Here is a 25,522-nt window from a genome sequence, read left to right as displayed (position 1 = left end):
GAAGTGTTATCGAGTGTGTGTGTGTGTGTTTCTATGGAGACGTCGGGAAGAGGTTAGCGATTAGTTGTGAATGATGCAAAATATGTGGCTTTGTCATCACTTTGTCTTAGTTAAGATAGAAGACTCCACAACATGAAACTGAAAGGTTGTGTTATTGTAGTGAGTTAGATTTTGTTATGAAATGTTATTACTGAAGTCTACTTCAGTTATTTGACTTGATCACAAGTTGATTTTGTCTATGTTATAAATTTTATATTTAGTTTTGTTCACAGGGAAGTTATTCAAGTTATTTGGAGTTTCATTAGTTAAGATATATTATGCCTACAGTAGTTTAGTTGTCTACCAGCAGTTTGATGCTACAAGTCAATGACTGTCAACACCAAGAAGACTAAATTAAATAAAGCCATGTCTATTCTTACATCATTTTGTTGCTACTAACTTCTAACCTGGTGTTACTAACAACTAACGTGAAATGGGAGAAGTAAATTATTATATAATTTATACTCAACTATTCAAATTCCATATAATTGTAGAGAACTGACATAAAATAAAACATTATCAAAATATGTATTATTTTTGTAACTTTTCCTCCACTTTGCATTTTTTTCCTCCTAGATTTTCATCATTTTTTCCTAAAGTCATTTCAGTTATAAATTTTTTTGTGCGACAAGTTACTAGAAGAAAGTCAAGAGAGGTCACTGCAATAAGAAGAGATTGTTTTCTCAAAAGAATGGATGGCTGCCTGGTCATGTGATATGTGCGCTGGACTGTGTGTGGTCATCTTGATGCTCATATCTTGCCTGATGTCATTTATTCTGCTGGACATTTGATCAAGGAAGTAGATTCTCTTAACTCTCGAGGAACGTTCAAAACATGTCAAACATTTGACAATAATATCAAGCAAGTGTACGTGTAAGTAATGTTGAAACATTAGCTGATCTCATTTATGCATTCTTGAAGACAATCTGCAGCCCTAAACCAGTTACATCAGATCTGGATAAAGTGGTTGCCTCCTCGTCATTAAGGCTAGAACAGAAAGATTTTATAACTCTTTTACTCCACTCTCTGTCTGTGTGTTTCATGGTCATTTGTCACATCACAAAGAAACTTAGTTCATTAAGCACTGGCTGTGTAACACTGTGTGTTTGTATGTTTTATGTATTATATGTTGTTCCTGTTTGCATCTATATTATCATTGCTATAATGGTAATCCTAAGGATAATTGTAATCAAACTGAATTTTCATTTGTTTGGATCTTATCTCGTGGGAATTTTAAACTTGATAATTTGCTCTTTGCTTACATTTTGATTTTTAAGTACATTCTAAAAGAAATACAATAGATAAGGATAGAAAAAGAAGAGCAAACAATATAGAGATTGGCTGAGGCAATATAAAGAAAGTGAGATCAAATAAAAGAAAATATAAAAAGAATAAACCTACAGATTTTGAAACAATCTTAACGTCTCTGCAGCTATTTGGAAACAATCTAAAAAAGTCTCTTCAGCTCTTTGGAAACAATCTAAAAAAGTCTCTTCAGCTCTTTGGAAACAATCTAAAAAAGTCTCTTCAGCTCTTTGGAAACAATCTAAAAAAGTCTCTTCAGCTCTTTGGAAACAATCTAAAAAAGTCTCTTCAGCTCTTTGGAAACAATCTAAAAAAGTCTCTTCAGCTCTTTGGAAACAATCTAAAAAAGTCTCTTCAGCTCTTTGGAAACAATCTAAAAAAGTCTCTTCAGCTCTTTGGAAACAATCTAAAAAAGTCTCTTCAGCTCTTTGGAAACAATCTAAAAAAGTCTCTTCAGCTCTTTGGAAACAATCTAAAAAAGTCTCTTCAGCTCTTTGGAAACAATCTAAAAAAGTCTCTTCAGCTCTTTGGAAACAATCTAAAAAAGTCTCTTCAGCTCTTTGGAAACAATCTAAAAAAGTCTCTGCAGCTCTTTGGAAAAAATCTAAAAAAGTCTCTGCAGCTATTTGGAAACAATCTAAAAAAGTCTCTTCAGCTCTTTGGAAACAATCTAAAAAAGTCTCTTCAGCTCTTTGGAAACAATCTAAAAAGTCTCTTCAGCTCTTTGGAAAGATTGCTATTGCCAACTAAAACAAAACAAATTAGTTTGGACTACAAGGAAAAGAACTTAGAAAGTTGTGATTTTATTTATCTAGAAATGCACAAACTTAATAGCATAATTTTCACTCTAAATATTAAAGCTTTCTGTATTCTGTACACCAGATACACTACATAGCTAGTTATTTTAAAGTTTTTTGGCAGAATTGAAAATCTCCAATAAGTTCCTTAGACTTTAAAGGCTTAATAAACCTTTAACTTTTTTTCACTTAATTTGAGTAGTTATTCTTTGCTGCTGTAGTAGATGTCTTGGGTGTATTTTATTCTTTCTTAAATGTTTATTCATAAAATACTAAGTTAAAACATAAAGTGAAAGTTGCATCACCAGAATAGTTTTATTGAACATGGGAAATAAAAGCAATAGAAGAATTTATTTTTTTCCTTTTCAAGGCAAACGTTTTTCTTATTTATTTTCTTATTCTTATTTAGACCAACATGATGAAAAGGTAGACAACCACGAAGATGTAGACCAACATGAAGATGTAGACAAGCTTGAAGATGTAGACCAGCATGATGAAGATGTAGACCAACATGATGAAGATGTAGACCAACATGAAGATGTAGACCAACATGAAGATGTAGACCAGCATGATGATGAAATGTAAACCAAAATATTGAGATGTATGGAATAAAAAGGTAAGCAATGAAGTGTATATCTCTTTATATTTTCTTTATACTAAACCCCTAAGTAAAGCTTTGCCAAGTTTTGTGTTTCACTGACTATGAAAATGTTTTGATCAATTTTTGTTCTCTTGTATTGACAGTGAACATCTTGAGAAATAAAACAATTCCTAGAGGCCAAGACACAGACACAGTAGATACATTAGAGATTTTTTCCTTTTCTACCATCATTTAGAGCCTTCTTTGTGCTCTAGGGGAACCTGCCATTATCTTTTGATAGCTCATTGTCGGTGAAGATGTTTTTACATACCTAGTGCGTCTGAAAGAAATGAACATTTCCCTAATGCTACTTCAAAACCAGAGCTTAAGACAACCTTAGTGACCAAGCTGCAATACAGGACCCAGTAGGAAACAAGAATCCTCCCAACCTCATGTTGAGCACCCATGCTCACCTACTAGAGTGGCGACACAGACTTCTACACCCAGAGTTATTTATCCTGAACCCTGTAATCCAACCACACAACATGGTTACATTACTAGAAGTGGTTGCGAAGTCAGAAAACCTAACAGATACAATGAAAAGAACAATCATGTCTAAAACAGGTACAAATACTCAAGTGATGTACCTTGTAAGAACTAATTAGTTGGAATTACCATAATTGACTTGTATCCTGTTCTATATTTAGGTATATCTTGACAATCGGTCCAGTCATTTGTTCATTTTTTTCAAAAATATTCCTTTTTCCCCTCAATCTTCTTGTTTCGGTTAAATGTTTTTATATTTTTTGTTTTTGGGGGAGGGAAGTTCTATGGTATAGTACCATTATTATTATTGTATTAAACAAACTTGTATATGTATGTTTATTCATGAATACTAATTAAGAACATCACTTCTGGGTCATCTACAGAAAATGTTGTAAACACTAAACATGTCTTCAATTAACTTTGGATATTCTATAGAGTCACAACACCAAAGCTACAATATGCTTCATTCAATTTATTATCTCCCCTGCTTTTGTGTGCTATCATATTAATGTTCATTAGTATCACATCCCTGCACTATATGTTCTATGTTTTTTATAGTGTAAATAGTGACTTTATTCAAATATTGTTATATTATTATATTTAAAATAAAACTGTTAACATTTACTATGCTGTTATTAATATGAAAGCTTTGCTGTGTTGCTGTAAATGCAGTTTTGAGGTTTAGTCTAAGGACATCATAGATGAGAAATGTAGTGACACTCCCCTTAACAGTGAAAAATAAAATGTTCCATAAACAAAGAGTCTATTCATATTTACTGTTTGGTATTGACAGACTTCACTAAAGCATTGAGTTCATTCCCTTAGTCTATTTGAAACTTTCAAATACTAATTCACTTTGTCTTATCTAATGGTGATCATCTACATAGTCTCTGGTGTGAACACTCACTGTCCTGTTGGAGGTTAGGGCTAGGATGTAATATCTATTTCTGATAGGACACATGTAAAACCAACAGTAGACCTAGACTTTATTAACAGGTCATGCAAGCATTTTTTTATAATTGTGAACTGGCGCTCCCAGAGCTATTTTTATGTATTGTTATTTTTACTACTTTTGTAGACTAGTGCTAAGCTGTATACATGTACTTCCAACTATTATTACATGGTGTCACAGTCTTAGTTGACATTGCATGATCTTAAGTTCACGTAATGTTAATAGTTTAAAAGACACGTGGAATTCCTGATGTAGAAAACAGGAAGTAGAATGAAAAGTTGACTTTGAGTTCAGTCAAGTCAAGTCGGTAAGGTCTTGCTCCCGGTACAGGAAGGTTGGACGTTTCTTCCTGGACTGGTGTGTATATATGTATATAGCATGAAAGTCGATGGACTAGTCATTGTTGATTAATAATATTTGAGAGTTGATATCATAATGTGCTTATTAGATATTAAGGTATTATTCGTATTTCAATGGATATCTATAGTTGAAGCTCCAGTGTCACTAGTAGTAATTGTTCTTATTGTTACCCGCTGAGATGCGGACGTGATTGATACTTTTGATACCGCTGTTATGCGGATAGGATTATTATTTCTTGACTTGTAGCACTAACAAGGAGTGCAGTATATTATTATTATGTTGTAAATAAACTTCATGTTGTCTGCTGAACGGACTTGAGTCAGTCGTATAGTGTTTGTCTCGTCACGTGTCTAGAGTACTTCAGGAAGTAAGAACCCAGTATTACACGACATTCGCATTCTACAGAGTTACACCATTCAACGTTCATTTACATTTTTGGTAGCCAGTATGTTGTGTTCTAGACACGCACGGACTGAAAACTCAACACCACTCAAACGAAACCAGTCACAAGTATTCAAGTAGATCATCATTGAACTAACCTGAGCCTGCACTTTTTCACCAGTTGACCTGACCCGTATTTACCAGAGTCCACTTTATCATTGACCAATTCGAACTTAACATCAATAGCTTGTATATTTCAAACCTGGTCAATGCCTATTTCTCCACTATTGTCGACATCTTGAGATTTAGCACGGCGTGACATCACCATCGGCAGAAACCGAAGACAGTTGATACATTTGTGTGGGTGAAAAACTCAAGGCGTCGCTCGAAGACAGCTGATACATTTGTGTGGGTGAAAAACTCAAGGCGTCGCTCGAAGACAGCTGATACATTTGTGTGGGTGAAAAATTCAAGGCGTCGCCTGAAGACAGATGATACATCGTTTCCACGTGAGCGCTCGTCACCAACTTTTGACACGCTCTTGCATTGTCGAGGTCTCACCTTACATTGCTATACAGAAGGTCCTCCATTTAGACCTCTGTTCACTTATGGTCATTCTAAATTTTTCAGAGACTTTACATATTTGGATTATCTAAGCTGAAGTTTTCCACTTAAGTACTGTTGGATTATTTGAATTATTTATACGAATGTTCAAGTACTTTTGGATTATTGATCTTTGACGTTGAAGTTGGACTAACTTGTACCTATTGGCGCTCTCCTAGTCATCGTTGTACGCCGAAGAAATAACACGTGCCTGCATTACTACACTTAACTCTTGGATTATCTTATTGGATTATTTGGATTACCTGTTGGACTTGTGTTAATTGTAAAGGTCAAGCGGAAATATTTTTTGACATTACTTGAGCATTTGGGCCATCTTATGGCATATGACTGGATTATTTTACTACTACTTTGATGCTCACATTGATGTGTATTCTCAATCGGATTACTTAGTTACCTTACCCATGGATTATTATGGAACTACTCAAGCTGTATTTGTATTTGACAAGCTACAAGAGAGGATTAATCTACTTCAGTCTACAAAAGAAAGTCTGTAAGTTATAATTAAGGATTGAATATATTTATATGATTAATAAAGTACATTGATTTTGCTATTTGATATTTGTTACCTTAAAGGGCGGTCGGCGTGGGTCTGTCTTATGTTTTGAGACTGAGGCGGCACAATTTATTTGTTCCGTTCCATTTCACTTCATCTGATAGGGATCTTTAGGGATTTTCTTTTTGTTCTCCTAGTCCTAATAAGGTCCGAGTAGACCAGCCTTGTTCGGTAGGGACTTCTAGATCACTTAGAATTTTTTTGTTTAGTCGTATTTAGATTTGTTTGTACAATCGTAGTGTGATTTCTCTTCGTATTCATATTGTTTGTTTGTGTAAATCTTGTATTTACATATCTGTGATTCTCCTGTCAAAGTCTTCTATTTATTGATTTCTTTTAAAGCAGACTGTATTGTTATCTATATTGTTTTTGTGTTTGTCACTTATCCTTTAATTTATCTCTTTATTCTCTTACTAATTTAATTTTTTTCATTTCATTTTTTCACTGCACATATAACATGTTACAAAGATATATTTGAAATAATAATATTGTGTACATATATACTATCACTTGATTAGAACTTTATTTTTTTTTTTGAGCTCATGTACATATTTTGTGGTGATACATTTTGACACAACACTTGTCACTATTGATTACTCATCCATTGAATCTATTGATGTCATATTCTACATATAACTTTAATTGTATTAGTACACATGACACTTCAGAAGGTCATATGTGTTCACATTTTTGCATATGTGTAAATTATTTTTTCATGAGTCCATTTGAACAGAACTCAGTCATAATGGAACCTGAGTATGTGACACTATTTATTGAAATGTATTTCTCATTTTTTCAAATGTACATAATCTTTGTAAATTGTATAGATTTGAATGTGACATTGATCTTCACTGATGAATTTATTTTTCACATATCAGTTTTGAAGACTATTTGAGCTTAATTCATGGCTTGAAACGATATACTTGATGTTATGTAATGCAAACAATGATTTTTTGAAAGAATATTGTATGTAATTAGTGAGACCTATTTGAGCATTACTGATGGCTTGAAATATAATTGATACTGTGTAATGCAAACTGAATCTTTGAAAGAGAAGATTGTATTTAATATGAGAGAACTAATGGAGCATTATTGATGGCTCGTGAAGTAATATATATAATGTGTGATGTAGACACTGATTTTTGAGAAGAATATTGTATTGATATGAGAAAATTATTGGAGCATTATTGTGATGGCTCGTGAAGTAATATATTTGATAGTGTGTGATGTAGACACTGATTTTTGAGAAGAATATTGTATTGATATGAGAAAATTATTGGAGCATTATTGATGGCTCGTGAAGCAATATATTTGATATGTGTTGTAGACACTGATTTTTTGAGGAGAAGATTGTATTTAATATGAGAAATTTATTGGAGCATTATCAATGGCTCAAAGTAATATATTTGACTTTTGAAAGAACATTGTACTTGATTCATGAAGACTATTGGAGCAATATTAATGGCTCAAAGTAATATATTTGATTTTTGAAAAGAACATTGTATTTGATTGATGAAGACCATTAGAGCACTAATGGCTCGAAGTAATATATTTGATGTTACATAATGTGAAAAGCTGATTCAATTTTTCGAGAGAAGATTGTAACTTACACTTATGTTAAAAGAACTTGTGCTCACAGTAAGACATATGAGCCAAATATTAGTAATATGCTTATGACTTTGATGATTTAAACATGTTCCTCATAAATCATCATTGAAGAGTATATTTTCTTGACTTTCATGATTTAGTAGCATTGTCAAAACATTGTCATTATTTTCGTACACAAACCATTGAGACAACATACATATTTATTCTAGAGATATTTCACTTGCATTGATTTATTTTAAAGAACATTGTCAATATTTTTCATGTGACCATGTAACCATTGTCAATATTTTCATCTGACCATGTAACCTGATGGGATAAACTAAATATATTTTTATACGAGCATTTTTCATGGCTGCTCATTCCTTTGTAAAAATTAATATTGAGAGCATTCTATTGATGAATTGAGAAGAATTTACTTTGAAATTTTGTGTAAAGAAAAAACACTTGCTTTTTAAGTAATGTTGACAACTATGAGTATTGTCTACACAGACAAATTTTTTTTCAAATATTGTGAAGTCAAATGAGACCATATATTAGTCTCATCAAAATTTTTGATAGCATGATTAGACATGTGCAAGCGATTATAGAACACTTTGTACATTTGTATATATTATTTTTTTTCTCAATAGATGTAACTATACATATAATAGTATTATTACTTAAATTTTAAAAGATTTTTACAAAATCTTTTTTTGAGGGAAAGGGCGTAATGTCACAGTCTTAGTTGACATTGCATGATCTTAAGTTCACGTAATGTTAATAGTTTAAAAGACACGTGGAATTCCTGATGTAGAAAACAGGAAGTAGAATGAAAAGTTGACTTTGAGTTCAGTCAAGTCAAGTCGGTAAGGTCTTGCTCCCGGTACAGGAAGGTTGGACGTTTCTTCCTGGACTGGTGTGTATATATGTATATAGCATGAAAGTCGATGGACTAGTCATTGTTGATTAATAATATTTGAGAGTTGATATCATAATGTGCTTATTAGATATTAAGGTATTATTCGTATTTCAATGGATATCTATAGTTGAAGCTCCAGTGTCACTAGTAGTAATTGTTCTTATTGTTACCCGCTGAGATGCGGACGTGATTGATACTTTTGATACCGCTGTTATGCGGATAGGATTATTATTTCTTGACTTGTAGCACTAACAAGGAGTGCAGTATATTATTATTATGTTGTAAATAAACTTCATGTTGTCTGCTGAACGGTCGTATAGTGTTTGTCTCGTCACGTGTCTAGAGTACTTCAGGAAGTAAGAACCCAGTATTACACGACATTCGCATTCTACAGAGTTACACCATTCAACGTTCATTTACACATGGGTTAGGGTGGAGTACTTCAAATAGTATAGTCAATGCTGTTACCTGTACTGTTGACCAGGGGTCTGTGTGTCAGTTTTAATTATTCTGTACCTGGAACTGCCAGTAAGTTTCAGAATTATTTTTCATTTTTTTAATTTTACTATGTGTAAATCTATTACTTGATTTTATAGCCATATATGTTACTTTATTTTTCTAATTGGAACAACTGTCAAAATAATTGACAATATGTTTTGAAAATATGGCCAAGCCTCGGCCAGCATTGTCATGATGGCCACTTCTAATGTTTATGTACTAGATCTTGTCCTGATGTTTTTTTGTATTTTTTTAGCTGCATTGTTTTGTAAATGCTGCTTTAGTCATTGAAATTAAAGTCTCATTTTTTTAAATTTCTTCTCTGTTTCTTGATTTCTTTTAGTTTGCTAGATTTGTTGAGTTGAGTTGTCTGGTTGCCTAGGTGACTCAAGCCCCTTGGTTACAGACTGAGGTGCACAGATACAACCCACCCACTAGTGTTACCTTCTGGCAACTGTAACTTCTTGTTAGCCCAGGCTAGACATGACCTTGGGTCCCGCCATGCTAACATAATACTAATATTCTCTTAAATCATTCTAGACAGCATTAAGACCACCCCTGTCCCTAACAATACAGAATTATCTTTTGCTTTAGTTGTAGAATGAAATTTGAGCAAACAGTTAAAAGCTTCTATAGAATTCACTTGGAGCTGTGGTGGCTGAGCTGTAAAGTACTTGGCTTCCAACCATGGGTCCAGGGTTTGAAGACTAGGAATTTAATTTTAGGGCTATTAGGCACCTTTGAGTTCACCCAGCTCCAATGGGTTCCTGACATTTGTAAAGGGAGTTGGTCATTGTGCTGGCCACCTGACACACCCATTGACTACAGGACACAGAAACAGATGAGCTTTGTATCATCTGCCCTATAGATCATCTGCCCTTTATATCATCTGCTCTTTATATCATCTGCCCTACAGAGTCTGCAAAGTCTGAAATGGGAAATTTACTTTTTTTTGTTTTGACTTTATACAATCCACTTGAATATTTTTTTTAACAATTTGCTCTACATCAAAAAGCTTCTCCCAATTTTTGGTTTATCATTCACTTTGTCTTTGGAATGTTTTTTTTTTTTTATAATGATTGAATATTGTGGTCAAATTAGATTAGACTAAGAGTTTGTATAGTGTAATCACTGACTAAATCTTTTTGGTAATTTTCCATTTAAAATTCTTCATGTTCGTTGAAGTAACTACTGTACATTTCAAGGTGTATTGAGGCCATCACAATGGTCTGCTGTTACTTCCCTTTACCATTAAGTTTCAACTACATTAACAGTTGTCTCAAAATATAAATTCAGACCGAACCTTGATGATAGATAAATAGATGTAAAAGACTTGTTTTATGCATATTAATTATCCAAGAGGTTGTTTTGTAAGTTACTATTTAATTTAGAGTTATGTCCTCTTGAATCAGTTATGATACCAATTTATTTACCCAAATATTTTTAAAAATCTCTTAACTACTTAAAAGACCTGATACCTAGAGGCAATCAAATCATTAAATAAGAACAATCTGATATAAACTTTGTCCCATGTAAATTATGAGTGAGTCTGGTGTGAATGTACACTTTGGTTTCTTATAGTTATAATGTTTTTTTTGTTTGGTGTAATGCACAAATTGTAAGACAAATTTCCATACGGACAATAAAGATTATTATTATTATTATTATTATTAAACTAAAACTTTTGGTTTACTTAGCGATCAAGATTCTTCATGTTGCAGTTTTTCATTCAAATATTAATGTTATAAGCAGCTTATTATTGTATTTGGAAAAAGTTAAGATATTGTTACTATTTTCTATAAACACTTGACAAAACAATGTGTCTTAAGTCAAGAACCAGACAACTTGGGTTCTGATATAACGAGACATTTTAATGAGTGTAATAAATAATGAAGAGAGAACAATCAAATACTTTACAAATGGGCAGAAGTCAATGTCTGAATAGAACAACTATACACAACTTCTACTTGAATCTCGTTCTCACCTTAACCTTCTTGGTCCTCTCCGAGTCCGACTGAACAGCAGACTGAACAGCACACGGTTCATAGTCAGATAACCAAAAGACCGTTGACCTACATGGAGAATGTTTACATCAGTACTTTTTAAGTACACAGGCCTGTGTCGCATGTGTTGGTTGATTACACACTGACCAGCATCACACTTCAGTTACAACAATATTAAGTTTTTCTTTTAAACGCTGCAGTCATGTGGCACTATAATATTGTCAATTCATCATATTTAAATATGTGTTAAGCTAATATACTTGGTTCCATAAAGTTGGTACATATACCAATGGTTCCAATGGAATACATTTCTGACAACCAGTCTGCTCCTGGCCTTCACATGTGGCTCAGATATTGGGTACTGCAGAACTGTTTTTACTAATAGGAGAATGGGCAAATGTGAGTGACCAGTAAGCAGGAGGGGCTTGTTAGGGCTTGGCTGGCTACCCACCTAAGAGAAGGAAAGCCTCTGTTGCCATGCAGGTATAACCAACCTAGGAAAGTCTGTTGCCATGCAGGTATAACCAACCTAGGAAAGCCTCTGTTGCCATGCAGCTATTACCAACATAGGAAAGTCTCTGTTGCCATGCAGCTATAACCAACATAGGAAAGTCTCTGTTGCCATGCAGCTATAACCAACATAGGAAAGTCTCTGTTGCCATGCAGCTATAACCAACATAGGAAAGTCTCTGTTGCCATGCAGCTATAACCAACATAGGAAAGTCTCTGTTACCATGCAGCTATAACCAACATAGGAAAGTTTCTGTTGCCATGCAGGTATAACCAACATAGGAAAGTCTCTGTTGCCATGCAGGTATAACCAACCTAGGAAAGTCTCTGTTGCCATGCAGGTATAACCAACCTAAGAAAGTCTCTGTTGCCATGCAGGTATAACCAACCTAGGAAAGTCTCTGTTGCCATGCAGGTATAACCAACCTAGGAAAGTCTCTGTTGCCATGCAGGTATAACCAACCTAGGAAAGCCTCTGTTGCCATGCAGGTATAACCAACCTAGGAAAGCCTCTGTTGCCATGCAGGTATAACCAACCTAGGAAAGCCTCTGTTGCATGGGTATAACCAACCTAGGAAAGTCTCTGTTGCCATGCAGGTATAACCAACCTAGGAAAGCCTCTGTTGCATGGGTATAACCAACCTAGGAAAGTCTCTGTTGCCATGCAGGTATAACCAACCTAGGAAAGTCTCTGTTGCCATGCAGGTATAACCAACCTAGGAAAGCCTCTGTTGCCATGCAGGTATAACCAACCTAGGAAAGCCTCTGTTGCCATGCAGGTATAACCAACCTAGGAAAGCCTCTGTTGCATGGGTATAACCAACCTAGGAAAGTCTCTGTTGCCATGCAGGTATAACCAACCTAGGAAAGTCTCTGTTGCATGGGTATAACCAACCTAGTAAAGTCTCTGTTGCCATGCAGGTATAACCAACCTAGGAAAGCCTCTGTTGCATGGGTATAACCAACCTAGGAAAGTCTCTGTTGCCATGCAGGTATAACCAACCTAGGAAAGTCTCTGTTGCCATGCAGGTATAACCAACCTAGGAAAGTCTCTGTTGCATGGGTATAACCAACCTAGGAAAGCCTCTGTTGCATGGGTATAACCAACCTAGGAAAGTCTCTGTTGCCATGCAGGTATAACCAACATAGGGAAGCCTTTGAGGAAATGTCTGGAGGCGACCCTTCAGTTTGCAGCATACAGTGCTACTCCCTGACAGAGCCTGTGATGCCTCAAACTGTAGTGGCACTGTCCATCCCTTCGAATATAAAGCTGTGTGGGGAACATCATTGCAACCACAACTGATGTCAGGAAAATGAGATGATTTATAGCTAATGCCTGGGAAATGAGATGATCCATAGCTAATGTTTAGGAAATGAGATGATTCATAGCTGATGTTTGGGAAATGAGATGATCCATAGCTAATGTTTGGGAAATGAGATGATTCATAGCTAATGTTTGGGAAATGAGATGATTCATAGCTAATGTTTGGGAAATGAGATGATCCATAGCTAATCTTTGGGAAATGAGATGATTCATAGCTAATGTTTGGGAAATGAGATCATCCATAGCTAATGTTTGGGAAATGAGATGATTCATAGCTAATGTTTGGGAAATGAGATGATCCATAGCTAATGTTTGGGAAATGAGATGATCCATAGCTAATCTTTGGGAAATGAGATGATTCATAGCTAATGTTTGGGAAATGAGATCATCCATAGCTAATACCTGGGAAATGAAATGATTCATAGCTAATGTTTGGGAAATGAGATCATCCATAGCTAATACCTGGGAAATGAAATGATTCATAGCTAATGCCTGGGAAATGAGATGATTCATAGCTAATGTTTGGGAAATGAGATCATCCATAGCTAATACCTGGGAAATGAAATGATTCATAGCTAATGTTTGGGAAATGAGATGATCCATAGCTAATACCTGGAAAATGAAATGATTCATAGCTAATGTTTGGGAAATGAGATGATCCATAGCAGCTTTGTGACTGAAGGAGGCCATAGAATCAGATCAAAGTTTGAGATTTGCTGATGGTTTAGACAGAAACTTGCTCCAAAACAAATATTGTTACAAAACCAGTAGCTAAACAAACCTGTTAGTAAGATGTTTTTAGTGACATATGGAAATGCAAATGATCTCAAATTAGATCATTTGAATCTCAACCAAGATAAGATAGATAGATCTTAAATAACATAAGATAAAATGTGTAAATTAGGAAAATAAAGCATAAGAGGAAAGCAAAATTACAAGATTGATATCAATTAGCCTATTTTCCCAGCAAATAAATTTCATCTTTGATTCCCAAACAAAGTAAAATGAGTCTTTAAAAAATTATTTAAATTAAAAGAGAAAAAAAATTACAAAACTAAACAAAATAAATGTAAAGGCTTTCAGTAACTTTAGAACAGAACAAGTTTCCCTAAAACATTCCATCTCCTCAACACCCCATCTCCTCAACACTCCATCTCCTCAGTACTCCATCTTCTCAATACTCCATCTCCTCAATACTCCATCTCCTCAACACTCTAGCGCTGGCCTGGGGCGATTTGCGTCGGCTGACTACACACACACCACTACCCCCATCTGTGCCACCACCAGGTTTATAACAATACAGATGTTACTTCAAAAAAGAAGATGATTACGTCCTACGCGCCATGCATATAGTCATGCATATTAACCAATGACTTAAATTCTGCCAAGTCACTGGTTTTCCTGGCTAGCTCAGGCAACCCATTCTATGCTCTAATAGCACTAGGGAAGAAGGAGTATTTGTACAAATTTGTCCTAGCATATGGGACGAGTAGTGTGTTTACCTTTGTGTCTTTCTGAGTATTTTATTAAATTTTGTTTTTGTATTTGAAAATTTTGGTTCAGTGTTTTATGTATAATTGCTACTTTACTTTTGAGCCTTCTGTCCTGAAGGCTTTCTAAATTTAGTGATTTTACTAATGCGAACTGGTATTTATACGTGTAAAGAAACATTCAATCAATCTTCTGATAAACACAAACTCTACTCTACCCAGATCAGACATAATACTCTCTTCCAGACGCCGTTTGCTGCCAGGGGCTCTCTTCTATGTCAGTTACAGAAAATCGAGGCCTACAGCTGTTCTTTAAAACCAATCACGTCTCGCCAGAAAAAGATTGCCTAACCCTAACCAGTACGGGATTTTTGTCCTAGTTATTGTCAAGGCTAAATGACGTCACTTAAGATGTGAATTAAAAAAAAACATTATTGCTAATTCCATGAGTTTAAAGTTGGAAAACTTTCTACAGAGTGATTTTGACACAATATCTTGTGAGATTGCATTAGAACCTAATCACCACAATCATTACCATCATCACAATTATCACAACACAATCATCACACCACGGTCACAATAATTATCACAATCATTACCACCATCACAATCATTACGATCATCACACCACAATCATCACACCACAATCATCACACCACGATCATCACAATCAACACACCACAATCATCACCAGAATCACAACCATTGTCACAATCATTACCATCATTTAAATCACCACAACCATCACACCACAATTATCATAATCATTGCCATCATCACAATCCCAACAATCATCATATCACTATCACCACAATCATCACACCACGATTATCAAATCACAATCACCACAATCATCACACCACGATCATCAAACCATTATCATCACATCACAATTACCACGATCATCACACTACGATCATCACAATCACCACAATCACCAAAATACGATCATTACAACACATTAATCAAACCAGTATCATCACAATCATCTCACCACGACAATCACAATCAACACAGCACAATCATCACGCCATAGTCATTATACCTCGATAATCACACCACAATCATCACAATCACCACACCACAATCATCCAGGCACGATAATTAAACCACGACCATCACAATCATCACGCCACAGTCATTACACCACGATAATCACACCACAGTCATTACACCACGATAATCACGCCACAGTCATTACACCACGATAATCACGCCACAGTCATTACACCACGATAATCACGCCACAGTCATTACACCACGATAATCACACCACAGTCATTACACCACGATAATCACGCCACAGTCATTACACCACGATAATCACACCACAGTCATCACAATTACCACACCTCAATCACCACAGTCATCACGCCACAGTCATTACACCACGATAATCACACCACAGTCATCACAATCACCACACTTCAATCACCATAATCATACTGCCACGGTCATCACGCCACGATCATCACACCACAATCGACACAATCACCTAACGCAGTGGGGGAGCTGCAATCATTTACCCCTCCAAGAAAAAAAGGCGGCTTCTAGTTTTTAATCAATTTTCTAGTTTCCTGCTTGTCACTTGCCCCCAAATCATTAGAGGCATCATCACTTTCCTGGTCTTTCGAGGCTGTCACGTGATTCTCTGCAATACGAGCAACAATCAAACAGCATCGACATCTTCATTTTTATGCTGGCTTAGAAACTCGTTGGGTGAACATTTTTCGCCAACCAATAGTTTAAAAAATATTTAAAAAGAAACAAAGGGAATGAATTGTATATTTGTAACCATATACATCAGTCCTCTGATATTGATTTCGAATAATGAACATGACACTAAATTAATTAATTACCACTAATTAATAATTTAATTGGTACATGTGTTAGGAATTCTATTTGGAACAATGAATGATTGTTCAAAGGTTTAGAAATTGGAGAAATAACAGGTTCAAAAAATTGTACCAAATCGACAGACGGACAGACAGACCATAGCTGATGTAAGCTTTTCTAAAATTCTTGTTTTTGAAATATATTTAAATGCATTTAATCGCGCGTTCTATTATCAGAATAACGAGAATTTTGGTCCCAATAAGCAAACGTCATTAAACAAAGATAATACTTTAAAATTCATTCCGAATAAGCGGCAGGTCCGATTAAGCAGAGGTCGACTAAACCTTTCTTATTCGACTGTAGTTTTGTCTTTAAGCGGAGACATCTAAATGGAGTTTTGTAATTTAAGACTATGTTGTTTAACACTTTCTAATAACTTATTCCTATATGATAAATAATTACAAAGCTATTCACCTAATTCAAACAACGAAAAAAAAGTTAATATTTAAATGAGATTCCCTTTTTTTTTTTGGTAGCACAAAATCGCTCTTTTAACTATAAAGGAATTCAAACAATTTAACGGTTCCTTACTTCTATAGTATGATTACTTATTAGTATCATTGTTATTATTACTATTTCGAAAAGTAAGTAAATATATCACAAGCGCTGCTGCATGATATTGATTTATATTTTAAATTGAGTTTTGTGTGTATGAATTAAGGTTAGAGAGGCAAGTGGAGCTTTATTTGATATTGAACTATTTATATATATATATATATATATATAAAGTATTACTCAAAGATACTATATTTTATCTGTTCAGTCTGTGGTAATTCTAACAGAACTCCAGGACCCCTCGGTGTCAACTGGTTAAGATTAGTTGTCCCAGGACTTCATTGGGAAAAAAAATTATCATCAGATCAGTCAAACTGGAAAGAATAATAAATCTTAGATTATATATATAGCCCTCTAAACTCCTCATCAGCTCACTGCATTGCTGTTTGGCCTCAGTCCTGAGTTGACGACGAGTTAACATCTGGAAACCGTACCGGTCTGTCCAGGAACATTGTTGATTGGTCCAGCTTTAAGTGTTGGACATAAAACATCAGATCAATAGGACTTCGGGCTGATCTGACAGCTGGTAATCGATCCAGCAACATCTCAACTAGTTATAGTTTCAAGGTATTAATTGCGTTACCTTAATTTAAAAAAATAATAAAAAATGACAAAGATTAACTTTAAATTTAAACTATTAATTACATTAGATATTCAAAACATGGAACCAAAGTTTATCAACAGACAACCAAGTCCGGAGACTAATCTTCACAAGACAGATCAAGTTTTGTTTCTTTTCTTTGATCTTGGACTTTCTATCTACTATTGATGTAGAGTCACTATTTTAATTACTACTCAAGTATAAGGTTATTATATTTCAAATTTTCATTTTAATTCTTTATAATTTTTATATTCGCTAAATGTGAGAACTAATAAATATGATGACAAAGATACAATTGAATAGCGCAAATTCTGAGGTTTCCTAAAAAAAAAATTAAAAAATCACAAAATTGTATTCATAACTTTGGATCAGTCTTTTAATCACGTTAGTAATAGATCAAGACCAACAACAATAAATCTGAGCGATTAATAATATTGTTACCTATTTGTTTTGTTTAGTGCCATTTCAGGCTTTTAGCTTTCTCAATACGCTATGATCCTAAGACTTGTCTGGACCAGTTGGGAAAATGGGGGGCCGCGGTGGGGGGGGGGGGGAAGAAAGAAAGGGTTATCTGGGTGGATTTTATCTTAATTAGTTTTTACAAGCATTTGCAACAAGGAACGTTTACACTATTCTACCTAGGCATCAGAGTTTAACATTACAATGATTTAAATAACAGTATATTGTCATAAACTGGGGTACAAATCAACGAGCGTAGCCATGTGTGTAACGCATCTTTACCTATCCCTTAGTCTGTTGGACCATTGGGGCACCATGTAAGAACTGTCAACCGTCTTTCTCCATCCCTCTCTGTCCTTTGCCTTGGATAGAATTTCATTCAATGACAGTCCGTCCATTCCTTAATGTTGTCTTCCCATCACTTTCTCTGTCTTCCTCTTCTTCTTCTTCCTGGTACTGTTCCCTGAAGGAAGGTCCTAACAAGCCCTGAGGATCTTGTGATGTTTAACGCGAGAAGAGACTAAAAAACAGGCTCTTAGAATAATTGTAGATTTGTAAATGATGGCTGATTGTTATAAACATCGAAATCATTAAGTTACTGTAAATTAGAGGTCACTTCACTATTCATACAGTAATACTGATGAAGCCAATAGCGTAATGTTATTTATTGTATGGTTTACGCACCTTGCGTCATCCCCTTGTGCGTCACGGGACCATTTCTGCCATCGCTGTTGAAAGAGCGCAATTCTATATTTAAATGATCATGTTCTGTGCACTCTCTACGATGGGATGTTTATCTTTACACTTTTACGATGGGATCTTTAGCTTTACCGCTTTACGATGGTATCTTTATCTTTACACCTTTAAATTCAGATCTTTATCTTTACACTTATACGATGGGATCATTATCTTTACAACTTTACGATCAGATATTTATCTTTACACTTATACGATCTGATCTGTTTCTTTACACCTTACGATTGGATCTTAATCTTTACACCTTTACTATCGGATGTTTATCTTTACACCTTTTCGAGGGGATGCTTGTATTTACACCTTACGATTTAATCTTTATCTTTACACCTTTACGATGAGATGAAATATATTGCCATAATCACCCGTCTTTCATTGGCTAAGGAGGTGAGACGTCCCAGGTTCAAATCCTGGAGAAGACTGGGATTTTTAATTTGGGGATTTTTAGGGCGCCACTGAGTCCACCCAACTCTAATGGGTACTTGACATTAGTTGAGGAAAAGTAAAGGCGGTTGTTCGTTGTGCTGACCACACGACACCATCGTTAACCGTGGCCCACAGAAATAGATTGCCTTTACATCATCTGTCCTATTAATCGCAAAGTCTGAAAGGGAGGCTTTTGTAGACTAATGTCCATTTTATCTTTGTACCATATTTTGATCCACAGAAATAGTATTGTGCCGTTTTTTATTTTTTCAAAAATTGAATCAAAGGCTGGATGAACTAGTTTTTAAAACAAAAACGTTAGCTAAGGAGAAGAACTGTACATTTATATTCAAATCTATCAATACTGTGAGATTTATTTCCCACTATCAAGATAAATTAATCAAATTATCACTCAGAAATGTTTTTCAAAATAATATTAATTATGTTTTTTTAGGGGCAATGAATAATTATGTTATGTTTCCGACAGTGGTATGCAGGAGAACCAATGTGTACAATAATGTGTATACAAATTGTAGGATGGAGAACCAATGTGTACAATAATGTGTATACAAATTGTAGGATGGAGTTCGTTTTGTAAGAAGAAAAACAATGAAATACACATTTTTTTAAAACTCTATTTTATGAATTAGAATGTCCAAATGTGATAGAACATTTTTACAATTTAATAAAAAAATATATGTTCCAAAACGGGTATCGAACTCGTCAACGTAAGACGTAAACAAATCAGACAGCAGGCAAAACATAGTGTAACGGATGCCTGCGTAAGTCAGATGTAGCTGAAGTATTTCTAAAGATGATTAGAAGCATAGAAGCATCAAATGTCCAAGGGAGACAAACTGAAGAAACAAAATTATTTTAATCTCGTAATTATTTCCCATGTTCTGACAGACTTGTTAAATTTTTTCACAATTGTACATTCTACCCTGTTATGCTTACACTTCAATAACATTTTTGTTTGTAATCAGAAAACAACTTTTGGTATAGAATCATAGGACAATGCATGCTCTTTTTATATAACACAAATTAAAGTTTATAAAACCAAAAAAATAATTGTATTTATGTCAATTTATGAGCCGAAACCGACGATGGTATCGTCAATCTGGAGTGAAAGGTAATGAATGGAATGATTACAGAGGATATATTAATCTTTTCGTAGCCTTTTTTGGTAAATTACTGAAATGAGATTTTATAGTAGTCAACAAAAGTGGGTACAGTCTCATTTTATCCTGCCATATTGAACTAATGCTCTTTCTCTTTTTTATTTATATACTTATTTTTACAATACCTCTATGCAAGTCAGAAAGTCATGGAACCTGGATGCAGAAATCTGACCCCCCCCCCCACACACACACACACCAGACAGAACAACGTACAATGTTCTCATTCAGGCCGGTGAGAGGGAGCTCTTGTTCACTTTAGCTGGCCTAGAGTTACAAGATCCGATGTCTCAACTCTACCTGACAGTGTCAAGGAGAAGATTTTGCCTCCAGAATATTAGAAAGGAAAAGGTTAGCCACTCCCGTCCTAATTCTAATTCTTAGATGAGGAGAGTTGTATCCTCATTTTTTTTTTTTAAATAGGAAACCTCAGAATTTGCGCTGTTCAATTTTAGCTTTATCATCATAGGAATCCTTGGGCCTCTTTTCTTTGCCTCTTTTTTGGGCCCTCTAGCCTCTTTTGTAGGCTTTTTTTTTAAAATAGAATTTTATTTGTAAGTTCTCATAATTCACGAGTATTAAATCATTAACAATACTATGTGATTGTGAATAAAGATTTTTATTTTTGATAAGAATTTAGCTCCCAAATGTTTGTTAACCGATTGGTTGGTTCAACTTTATGAATAATGTGCACTTTCTTTTGAACTGGGCAGAGAAACTGAGGAGTTAGCTCATTGTTTACGTATTTTGTTATCAATGATTTGCATTCCTTATTTAGTCATTTAGGAAAGCAGTGGCAGAGTGGTTAAGCGCTTCGCTTCCGAACATGGGGTCTTGAGATCGAATCTCGGTAAAAACTAGGATTTTGATATTCGGGATTTTTAGGGCAGCCCCGAGTCCACACAGCTATAATGGCTATCTCATTTAGATTAAAGCAAAGACGGCTGCTCTTTGTACTGGCCACATAACAGCCTCCTGGTTAACCGTTGGCCGAAGACCCAGATGACCTTAACATCATCTTTTCCCTAGATCGCAAGGTCTGAAAGGGGGACTTAACTCTTTGTTTACATCATACAAAGATACTGCGTTCCATGACTATTTTGAAATAAACGCAAGGTCCTTAAGCCCAATGTATTCCTTGGTGGCAGGTTCACTAGTAAGCGAGCATTTTGGTTATTATTCAAATTTATCTCCTCAGTGGTTCTGTGAATGTTAAATGAGGTCGCTGAACAGTTTTGAAGCAGAGAGACACAGGCGTTTAAAGACAGCAATATAATGGAGGCCTAGATAGAATAACACGAGAACGTGGCCATCCTCATAAAACATGGCGTCGTACATACTTTATCGAATCAGAAACCCCGTTACTAGCGAACCATGATGAGAATTACTCCGTTAGAAGCAAGGAAGAGGAAGCGGGCAGTGAGTTGTAAGGTCGCCTTGCCCCCGTACAGCAGGCGCGGTGGCTACCGAACCGGGGTCCGGGGTTCGAATCCTGGTGAAGACTGGGATTTTTAATTTCGGGATCTTCGGGCGCCTCTGAGTCCACCCAGCTCTAATGGGTACCTGACATTAGTTGGGGAAAAGTAAAGGCGGTAGGTCGTTGTGCTGGCCACATTAACCGTTAACCGTAGGCCAGAATCAGATGACCTTGACATCATCTGCCCTATAGACCACAAGGTCTGAAAGGGGAACTTTACTTGTCCACGTACAACAGGGGTTCTCAACATGTGGGTCGCGACCCCCTTGGGGGTCGAATGACGATTTGCCAGGGGTCGCCTAAGACCATCGAAAATTGTCTACTCTTCTATTGCTGTATGTGTGTGTGTGTGTGGGGGGGGGGGTCGCGGCAGAGTGGTGGATTGTAAAAAGGGGTCGCCGAGCATAAAAGGTTGAGAACCGTTGCGGTACAAGAACAGACCTAATACTGCACATGGACCAGTTCTCTCCCTCTCTCTTATTTTCTTGTCCCGACAGTCTCCCATACCATTACTGACATCGCCGTACCACTATCTCATAATTTAAAATAAAACTGAGCTGGAAAAACAACGAAAATATCGGAACCTTGGCTTGGAGATTAAGCGTTTATGAAAATTATCTAAAAACAACAATATAGCCCAATGTCATATCAACCGAGGGGATAATAACAACTGGCCTCACAGATACCTTCAAGGACCTTGGCATTCCTAGGAACATTCTCGTTGCCTGTCAGAGGGCGGAACTTCTGCAGACCTGCCACATCACCAGGAAATTCCTCGGTGGAAACTGTTAAAGGGACTACGATGAATTTTGTTTCTCTTTAACGAACTCGACCCTGGCAGAGCCAGAGAATGACTACTCGCTCTTTTATAATAATAATAATAATAAAAATAATAATAACTAAATAAATACTGTGCAAAAGATTTGAAAAATCAGCAAGTATACCCCACCATTTCTATTCATAAGGGAGGAAACTGATAAATTACCAAGATAATATTCGTTGAATAGATTTATGTACCCTTGTTAAGCTGTCTAGGAACCTGTCTTGTAATGGTGAAACTTGATGTTTCTTGTAGAAATAGATAGAAGAGTGAATCTATAAATAACAAGAGGAAAAAATTGATATACTGTCTGTAAGAGTTTCATTTACGGAGCTGAGCAGTAAAGCGCTTGGCTTCTGAGTCGAGGGTCCCGGGTTTAAAAGGGTCCTTGTAATCACAAGAAATTTCCGTAAGGATCAATAAAGCAGTCTTAGTCTTAGTCTTAAGCTTTGTTAAAGAATGATAATTTGATAATACTTGTAGAACTTATTGGGCTTCAGTCACTCCACAGAAAAGCCAGTGATCTAATAAATCTGGCCAATGACTGGTAGAGATTTTGTAATAAAAATGTTTAGGGCACGTGAAAAACATTATGACTTTTTTGTGTCGTCATTCTAGGCAGGGGCGGACAGGGTATCAAAATCGGCCCGGGCATTACCATATAAACCGGCCCACAAATGAATGACCTGTCATATCATGGGCGTAACCAGGATTGTGTCTGTGGGGGAGGATTTTCATTCTACCCCCCTCTGCAATGTATATGTATGTAATTAATCTTCATTACATTCTGACCTTTCATTCTTTCGGGCGTTGATTTTTTAGCCTAGAATAGGTTCTTCTTTTAATATGTGGAAAGACAGTACACAACACCAAGGAGAGAGAGTCTGGAGGAGCGCCGTGAGTTCCCCCAGCTTCGACCCGGACCCAACCATTATTTCCGTTTTTTAAACTTTAAAAAATGCATATTCTGAAATATCTACAGTACAATTAGCTTGCTACTCTTCCACTGAAAAAAATCAAAAACCAAATCTAGTATTCACTGCATTTAATTAATGGAGTCTAGCGACTGGTAGAAAGTTGTAACCCTAGTTTTGTTTTAGTTTTGTCTTGGAGGGGGAGGATAACCACAAAACCCCCTTTTGGCTAAGCTTAGGAAACTCGGTGACTGTAGTTTGCTTAAGTTGGCTGCACTGGGGCATTAAGTAAAGTTTCCTTTTCAGACAATGAGGTCTGAGGCGGCAAGTGTGTCATATTATAGGTGTAAGCCTAATTCTCTTCAGAATATATACAGTTTGATAACGCATGTATGCTTTCGTAGGATTACATAATGTATTTTATTTATACATGTAGGTATTCTGAAAACTATAAACAATACAGTAGCCAGCCTTAATGAGTTTGAAACCTTTTGGTATTGCTTATAGATTACAGACGTTTCTTCAAAAATAAGATAGTTACGTCAATCTAGCTATACATGTTGATCTGTGACTTTAAATATGCTAAGTCATTGGTTTTCCTGGCTGACTCAGGCAACCCATTCCATTAAAAGATAAGAGAATGCAGAACGGTTAGAGAGGCACTTAATAGTACATTCTCAAAAAACGCGAATGGTATATGAATATATCATGATCCATTTTTTAAAATATAAATATAAATCTCCTTTCATTAAACATTAGATGTGACAGCGCTAAAGGCCTATAAATTATTTTAATTAATAAGAATTTCCATCATTAATGACTTCATACTATGCATACTAAGCATAACTTTGCCATTAATTATAATAGTAAAAAAAAAAAGATTTACATTTAGATTTGTATATTTTTTAAAATTAAATAATATTTTTTTTTTTTTGTAAGCCTTAAGTGTAGTATTTTTAGATCTATGTAATTAAAAATAAACAAAAAGAGAACTTACTTTTTCTGTACAAATCTCTGAAAGAAGAACTCTATACCCATATCGAACTATGAATAAGTTGTGTGGTTTGCAGTTTGGCGGCTGTGTGTGTGTGTTAATTCCTATTAAGTATTGTTCAAGAGCTTCTTCTTCTTCTTCCTCGTTCTCATTTTTTATGTTGGAACGTTCAGATGACTAGAGTTTGTTCTCCCACCCTTGGCGAGTGTGTCAGCCTTCTCATTTGCTTCTAGTTCTATATGTGCTGGTATCAACTTTATCCGTTAAAGCGCTAATTGTCGCCCCCTTTTTTTCTGCGTTATATCAATGTTTTCAAACTTAACCCCTTTCATCTTTTATCGTTAACTGATTATGGAACCATCAAAAGATGGGGGAAGGAAGGAGCAAAAACAAAAGGGAGTGTCATCAAACGTCTATGCCGACCAGCAAAATGATTAGGCCAAACACAGCCTCGAAGACATCAAAGCATTGTAGAAGTTCATGCCGCTCGTGTTCGGGCATCTGTGTCATATTTTTTTAAAAAAGTTGTCTGCATTGAAAAACAAAATTTCTTTGGTCGCGACCAGACCGGCCCATCGGGCATTTGCCCATATTGCCAGTCAGCCCTTGACTCTAGGTGCCTATATACTGACCTAACTTTTAATTCTATGATTGAGGATAAATATTCCTCAATCAAATTTTGGAAAAGTGAATAGATATCAATACAAAGTTTTGATTTGAAAATATTATAGCCTTCAAATGTTTGTTATCAAATTGGTTGATTCTAAATGAACAATAAAATACATAAATACACACCTTCAGAATTATGTGCACTTTTCTTTTAATTTTTTAAAAAGTATTTTGCTATCAATTGTTTACGATTCTTATTACGTCATTTGTGGGCGCGGTGGCTGAGTGGTTAAGCGCTTGGCTTTTTAACCTGAGGTCCTGGGTTCAAATCTTGATAAACACCGAGAGTTTTTAATTGCAGGATATTTAGGG

The 25,522-nt window shown here is 35.5% G+C and overlaps 1 long non-coding RNA gene across 1 annotated transcript in view; it reads left to right on the top strand.

Moving 5' to 3' along the window:
• LOC129927892 (uncharacterized) overlaps positions 1 to 3,320 on the top strand; it is a 31,211-nt gene extending 27,891 nt beyond the window's left edge. Inside the window, exons 6-8 of the long non-coding RNA XR_008779540.1 lie at positions 730 to 912; positions 2,551 to 2,757; positions 2,886 to 3,320. This is a non-coding gene — a long non-coding RNA (uncharacterized LOC129927892). The remainder of the gene's footprint in view (positions 1 to 729; positions 913 to 2,550; positions 2,758 to 2,885) is intronic.
• The last annotated feature ends 22,202 nt before the right edge of the window (positions 3,321 to 25,522 follow it).

Source organism: Biomphalaria glabrata, chromosome 8 (genome assembly GCF_947242115.1).
Source record: "Biomphalaria glabrata chromosome 8, xgBioGlab47.1, whole genome shotgun sequence".
Classification (NCBI taxonomy): Eukaryota; Metazoa; Mollusca; class Gastropoda; family Planorbidae; genus Biomphalaria; species Biomphalaria glabrata.
Note: the sequence above shows the minus strand (reverse complement) of the source record. Positions and strands in the feature narration are given on the sequence as shown.